The following is a 6000-nucleotide window of genomic DNA, read 5'->3' on the forward strand; positions in this document are numbered from 1 at the left end:
ACCACTTTATTTAACACGTTAAATGTGGTTCTTCATGCTGTTGTTTGTGTCCTTTATGACGTCCCTAAACACTGTTTTCCTTTTCGTTATGATTATCAATTTTGTTTGCCTGCTATGCAGGCAGGCAGATGAAAACAATTACCTTCTGTGGCCGGGACAATATTCCATACGATTTTCCAAATTCAGAGCCAAAGTACTGCTAAACTGCAGGGGTGTTCCATTACCAATAAGCTTGTAGAGCGCTTGCCACGTGGCTTAAGCACTCAAGCGAGAACTCAATCCATGCAATATATCGATTATATAGCATGAGAGGGCTTGGCCTGTGTATCGGGATGAAGAAGAGACCGCCATAATAGTTATGTTCCATGCTGATTGACACTGCATTCTCTGATGATCAATAAAGCCTCCATCTCCCAAATTGCAACTCATCTTAATTCGGTGTTCAAGACTGCTTCATTTGCACTGTACTTATCTTTAAAATCATTGTTTCATTAAAATTGAAGTACAGGAGGGCCTTGCCATTCGTGGGTTTGTGGATTCGCTCGATTGTGATGAATTTATTGTGGCAATGTTTGCGGATTGCGGTCAAATCGCTCAAATAATCGCGGGTTGGCAAACTATTTTCCACATTTATTCACTGAATGAACATTGGCGTCAACACCGTAACCCCTTCAAACCTTCCAACATCATCATCTCCATCAACTCGTCTTTATCGTCACCATAATCATCGCCATCGCATCATTGGATCAAGTTTATCGTCATTGCTATTAAAGGCAAGTTTCATGATCTTAATAACTCAAGAAAATGAAGACTTTATTTTATGTTCTTGATAATTCATTTATTCATGAAAATAAACAGCACAAAACTGTTCATGAAGGGTACATTTTGTTCAAATTTTAAAGTTGAAGTCCCAAAACATATTTTCCCCCCATCACCCCCTAATTTTGCAGATTTGTGGTTCATGGGAATTTTCAACAACCTGACCCTGCGATGGGCAAAGCCCTCTGACATTTATGTACCTGAACACTGTGTGGGGTATCATGTTCAATTAACTCTCCAGCTACCTCCACCACCGAAGGTGAAGGAGGTTATTGTGGACAGACTTGAGCTTTGACTGTTTGTCACCCTTTTGTCTGTCTGTTTGTTTGTCACTTGCAAAATTAAAAAATTTTCAAGTATATTGATTGGTCAGTCGATTTTGTTATCGTCCGTTTGTGTTTTTGTCAATCACCTACAGGTCACAAATTCTGAACAGATCTGCATGAAACTTCACTAAGTTGTAGAGGTCACCTCAATTTGAGAAACCTATTGATTTTCAGGTCAAAGGTCATCTTGAGGTCAAGTTTCTAAAATTGTCATTTTTCTTCCGATCGACTTGAAAGTTGAACAAGATTTGCATATTGCTTCGCAGAATTTGGAAACCAACTATTTTTAAGGTCAAAGGTCAACTTAAGGTCAAACTTCTCAAATCATCAAATTTCATCTGATTCACCTGGAAATTCAGCAGCAATTGCATCGAGCAACGCTGAATTTGGAAACTGAGTATTTTTGAGGTCAAAAGGTCAAAGGTCAAACTTATAAAATCATCAATTTTCATCCGATTGACAGCTTTGATTAACATTGTCAATTTTAATCTTAATTAAATGTACAATTTCATGTATCCATGGCAACCTTTGGAGAGAAAGGGGGGGTGGATTTTGCAAGTATTGTACTCTGCATGACGTCATTTTCTTGTTTCTTTGTCCGTCTGTGTGTGCATGATAGCTCAAAAAAGTTGTGAACGGATTTGGATGAAATTTGATGGGCAGGTTGGGTGTGTGACACGGACAAAGTGATTCGATTTTGGTGAAGATCCGGATCCGGATCTGGATACGAGAATTATTTAATTTTCCAAATGATTCTTCACCATTGAGAGATTGGGACAAAAAGGATAATAAAACATGATATCTTTATAATGTATCGAGCCCGAGATGTTCTCGTGGATCTGGTATTGTGGAGCAGAGGTTTACACTCCACCGAGTGTCCTTTCAGTTGGTAATGGAACACACACACACACACACACACACACACACACACACACACACACACACACACACACACACACACACACACACACACACACACACACTGTTCATCTTCTACAATGTTGAAGTTACATTTAATTAACCAACTGCCGACAACCCCACTCTTTGCTTCGTGTCAATGGGTAATAACCCAATGTACACATTTAAATCTGGAATCAATACAGAGTAGTTTTCTTCATCCATATTCCGACATCCACAGATATCAAGTGAACCAACTGCCGACAACCCCTCAGTTTGCTTGCGTGTGAGTTCAACTCAGTGGTTAATAATAGGGCCCAACTCAGTACACATTTAAACTCTGGAAGTGGTGGCAATACATAGGGCCGAGTTCCTCATAACTTGCGATCAACACTCACTGAAGACGGATACTCTGTGATTTACTAAACATTCTCCTCACAGAGAGTTAACCCTGGTGTTGGCTTAGTGGTTAGAGTGGTGGCTTGCGATCATAGGGCCATGAGTTCAACTCAGTGGTTAGAGTGGTGGCTTGCGATCATAGGGCCATGCGTTCAACTCAGTGGTTAGAGTGGTGGCTTGCGATCATAGCGCCATGAGTTCAAGCCCCGTCGGCCGCTGAATTAAATACACCAGGGGGTTGACAGTCTGTCAGGCCTCAGCCTATCATCGACCTTCCGAGGTCGGCGAAATGAGTACCAGTTCCAGTGTGTGTACTGGTAAGGGGGACACTGCATCAGCGGCATCGCCGTGTCCCAACCAATGATGCAACCAGAAGCCACAGGCTCCATCCGACAGAGGGTTGGACGGACGTTGGTGCTGTCGAAGTCGATTGGCGCAAATGTTTTGTTACCACTCGTCGGGTTTGAAAGTGCCGACCTCCCAGATTCAGAGAAGACACTCGAACCAGTAACCTTGACACCACCGAGTGTGATTGGAGAGATTGTACACATAGTGGGTAAATAGAATTATAATATAATAAGTGATCATCACTTCTTGTACTGTTAGAATCTCCAAATATATTGTTGTATTGTTTATGAGTATCACCTCCTCATATCTTCCCTGGTGGTCTAGTGGTTAGGATTCGGCGCTCTCACCGCCGCGGCCCGGGTTCGATTCCCGGTCAGGGAACTCAATCTTTTTATTTTGTTTATATTTTTAATAACGTCCTCTCCCTCAGATGTTTTAATGGGCGAAGATTATTTGCCATATTTGCTTTGATCGGATTTATTCGGACTGTCAAGGCAAAACACACGTGACGTTGTTTTCACAATGAATCCTTTTGTTGGATATCAGAGTTTTTTTTATTTTAAATAAAGACGGGAAAATACAAATCGGTCACTTTGTTACCACTCGACGTCGGAAGTATTAGGAGGAGGAGTGCCGACCTCCAGATTCAGGAGGAGGAGGAGTAGGAGGAGAGGAGGGGAGAGGTAGGAGGAGGAGGAGGAGGAGGAGGGAGGGAGAGGTACACATAGGAGGAGGAGGAGGAGGAGGTAGGATTATAATATAAGGGAGGAGTGAGGAGGAGAGGAGCTGTTAGGAGGGAGAGTGAGAAAATATATTGTTGTATTGAGGAGGGAGGCGAGAGAGGGTAGGAGTGGATTTAGGAGGGAGGGGAGAGGAGGAGGAGGAGGGAGAGGAACTCAATCTTTTTATTTTGTTTATATTTTTAATAACGTCCTCCCTCAGATGTTTTAATGGAGGAGGAGGAAGGATGGGAGGAGGGGAGGATTTATTCGGAGGAGGTCAAGGGAAAACACAGTGACGTTGTTTTTCACAATGGAGGATTGGAGGAGGGAGAGTTTTTAAAGGTAGGAAGGAGGGAAAATAGGAGGAGGAGGAGGAGAGAGTGAGGGGGGAGGGAGGAAGGAGGAGGAGGAGGAGGAGGAAAATAGGGAGGAAGGGAAGGAGGAGGAGGAGGAGGAAGGAGGAGGTAGGAGGAAGGGAGGAGGGAGAGGAGAGGAAGGAAGGAAGGGAAGGAGGAAGGGAGGAGGAGAGGAGGAGGAGGAAGGAGAAGAGAAGGAGGAAGGGAGAGAGGTAAGGAGGGAAGGAAGGAAGGAGAAGAGGAGGAAGGAGGAGGAGGAAGGAAGGAAGGGAGGAAAAGTAGGAAGGAGGAGAGGAGGAGGAAAGGAGGGAAGGAGGGGGAGGGAGGAAGGGAGGAGGAGGAGGAGGAAGGGAGGAGGAGGAGGAGGAGGAGGGAGAGGTAGAAGGAGGAGGAGGAGGGAGGAGGAGGAGGGAGAGGAAGGAGGGGAGGAGGAGGAGGAGGAGGGAGAGGAGGGAGGAGGAGGGAGGGAGGAGGGAGGAGGAGGAGAGGAGGAGGAGGAGGAGGAGGAGAGAGGTAGGAAGGAAGGAAGGAGGAAGGGAGGAAGAGGAGAGGTAGGAAGGGAGGAGGAGGAGGAAGGAAGGGAGAGGTAGGAAGGAGGAAGGAAGGAAGGAAGGAGGGAAGGAAGGAGGAAGAAAGAAGGAAGGAAAGGAGGAAGTAGGAAGGAAGGAGGAAGAGGAAGAAAGTAGGAAGGAGAGGAAGGAAGGGAAGGAGGGAAGAAGGAAGTAGGAAGGAAGGAAGGGAAGGAGGAAGAAGAAAGAGAAGGAAGGGAAGGAAGGGAAGGAAAGGAAAGAAGGAAAATGAGGAAGGAAGGAAGGAAGGAAAAGGAAGGGAAGAAAAGAAAATGAGGAAGGAAGGGAGGAAGGAAGGAAAGAAGGAAGAGGAAAAGTGAGGAGGAAGGGAGGAGGAGGAAGGAGGAAGGAAGAAGGAGGAAAGAGAGGATAGGAAGGAAGAAGGAAGGAAGGAAGGAAGAGGAAAAGTAGGAGGAAGGAAGGAAGAAAGGAAGGGAAGAAAGTAGGAAGGGAAGGAAGGAAGGAAGGAAGGAAGGAAAGGAAGGTAGGAAGGAAGGAAGGAAGGAAGGAAGAGGAAGGAAAGTAGAAGGAAAGGAAGGAAGGAAGAGGAAGGAAGAAAGGTAGGAAGGAGAAGGAAGAGGAAGGAAAGGAAGGAAGGAGGAGAGGAGAGGAGGAAGAAGGAAGGGAGGAAGGAGGAACGGAGGGAGGAGGTAGGAAGGAGGAAGGAGAGGAAGAGGAAGGAAGAGGAGGGAAAGTGAGAGGAAGAGGAGGGAAGGAAGGAGGAAGAAAGTGAAGGAAGGGAAGGAGGGAAGGAAGAAGGAGGAAAGAGGTAGGAAGGGAGGAGGAAGGGAGGAGGAAGGAGGAAGGAAGAGAGAGTAGGAGAGGGAAGGAAGAAGGAAGAAGGAAGGAGGAAGGAAGGAAGGAAGGAAGAAAGTGAGGAGGAAGGAGGAAGGGAAGAGAAAGGAGGAAGGGAAGGAAGGAAGGAGGAAGGGAGAGGAAGGAGAGGAAGGAAGGAGAGAAAGGTAGGAAGGGAAGGAAGGAAAGGAAGGAAAGGAGAGGAAGGGGAAGAGGAAGGAAGGAAGAGAAGAGAGGAAGGAGGAGGAGGAAGGAAGGGGAAGGAGGGGAAGGAAGGAAGAAAGTAGGAAGGAAGAAGGAAGGAAAGGAAGAATGGGAAGGAGAGAGGAAGGGAAGAGGAAGTAGGAAGGAAGGGAAGGAAGGAGGAAGAAAATAGGAGGAGGAAGAAGGAAGAGGTAGGGAGGAAGGGAAAGGAAGAAAGTAGGAGGAAGGAAGGAAGGTAGGAAGGAGGAAGGAAGGAGTGGGAGGAGGAAAGTAGGAAGGAAGGGAAGGGAAGAGAAGAACGATGAGGAGGGAGGAAAGGAAAGGAGGTAGGGAGAGAGAGGAGAGGGTGGGTAGGAGGAAGAGGAAGGAAGGAAGAGGTAGGAAGGAGGAGGAGGGAGGAGGGAGGGAGGGAGGAGGAGGAGGGAGGTAGGGGAGGAGGGAGGAGGGAGGGAGAGAAGGTAGACGAGGAGGAGGAGGAGGAGAGGTAGGAGGAGGAGGAGGAGGAGAGGAGGAGTAGGACGAGGAGGAGGAGGAGGAGGAAGGGTAGGACGAGGAGGAGGAAGGA

At 46.7% G+C, this 6000-nt stretch overlaps 1 non-coding gene across 1 annotated transcript; it reads left to right on the forward strand.

Moving 5' to 3' along the window:
* The first annotated feature begins 3098 nt into the window (after positions 1-3098).
* Positions 3099-3170, forward strand: TRNAE-CUC (transfer RNA glutamic acid (anticodon CUC)). Its single transcript has one exon. It is a non-coding gene; the product is annotated as a tRNA-Glu (tRNA).
* Positions 3171-6000: the final 2830 nt, after the last annotated feature.

This window comes from Eptatretus burgeri, chromosome 14, assembly GCF_056783735.1.
Source record: "Eptatretus burgeri isolate ZD-2024b chromosome 14, Ebu_testis_v1, whole genome shotgun sequence".
In the NCBI taxonomy this organism is placed as follows: domain Eukaryota; kingdom Metazoa; phylum Chordata; class Myxini; order Myxiniformes; family Myxinidae; genus Eptatretus; species Eptatretus burgeri.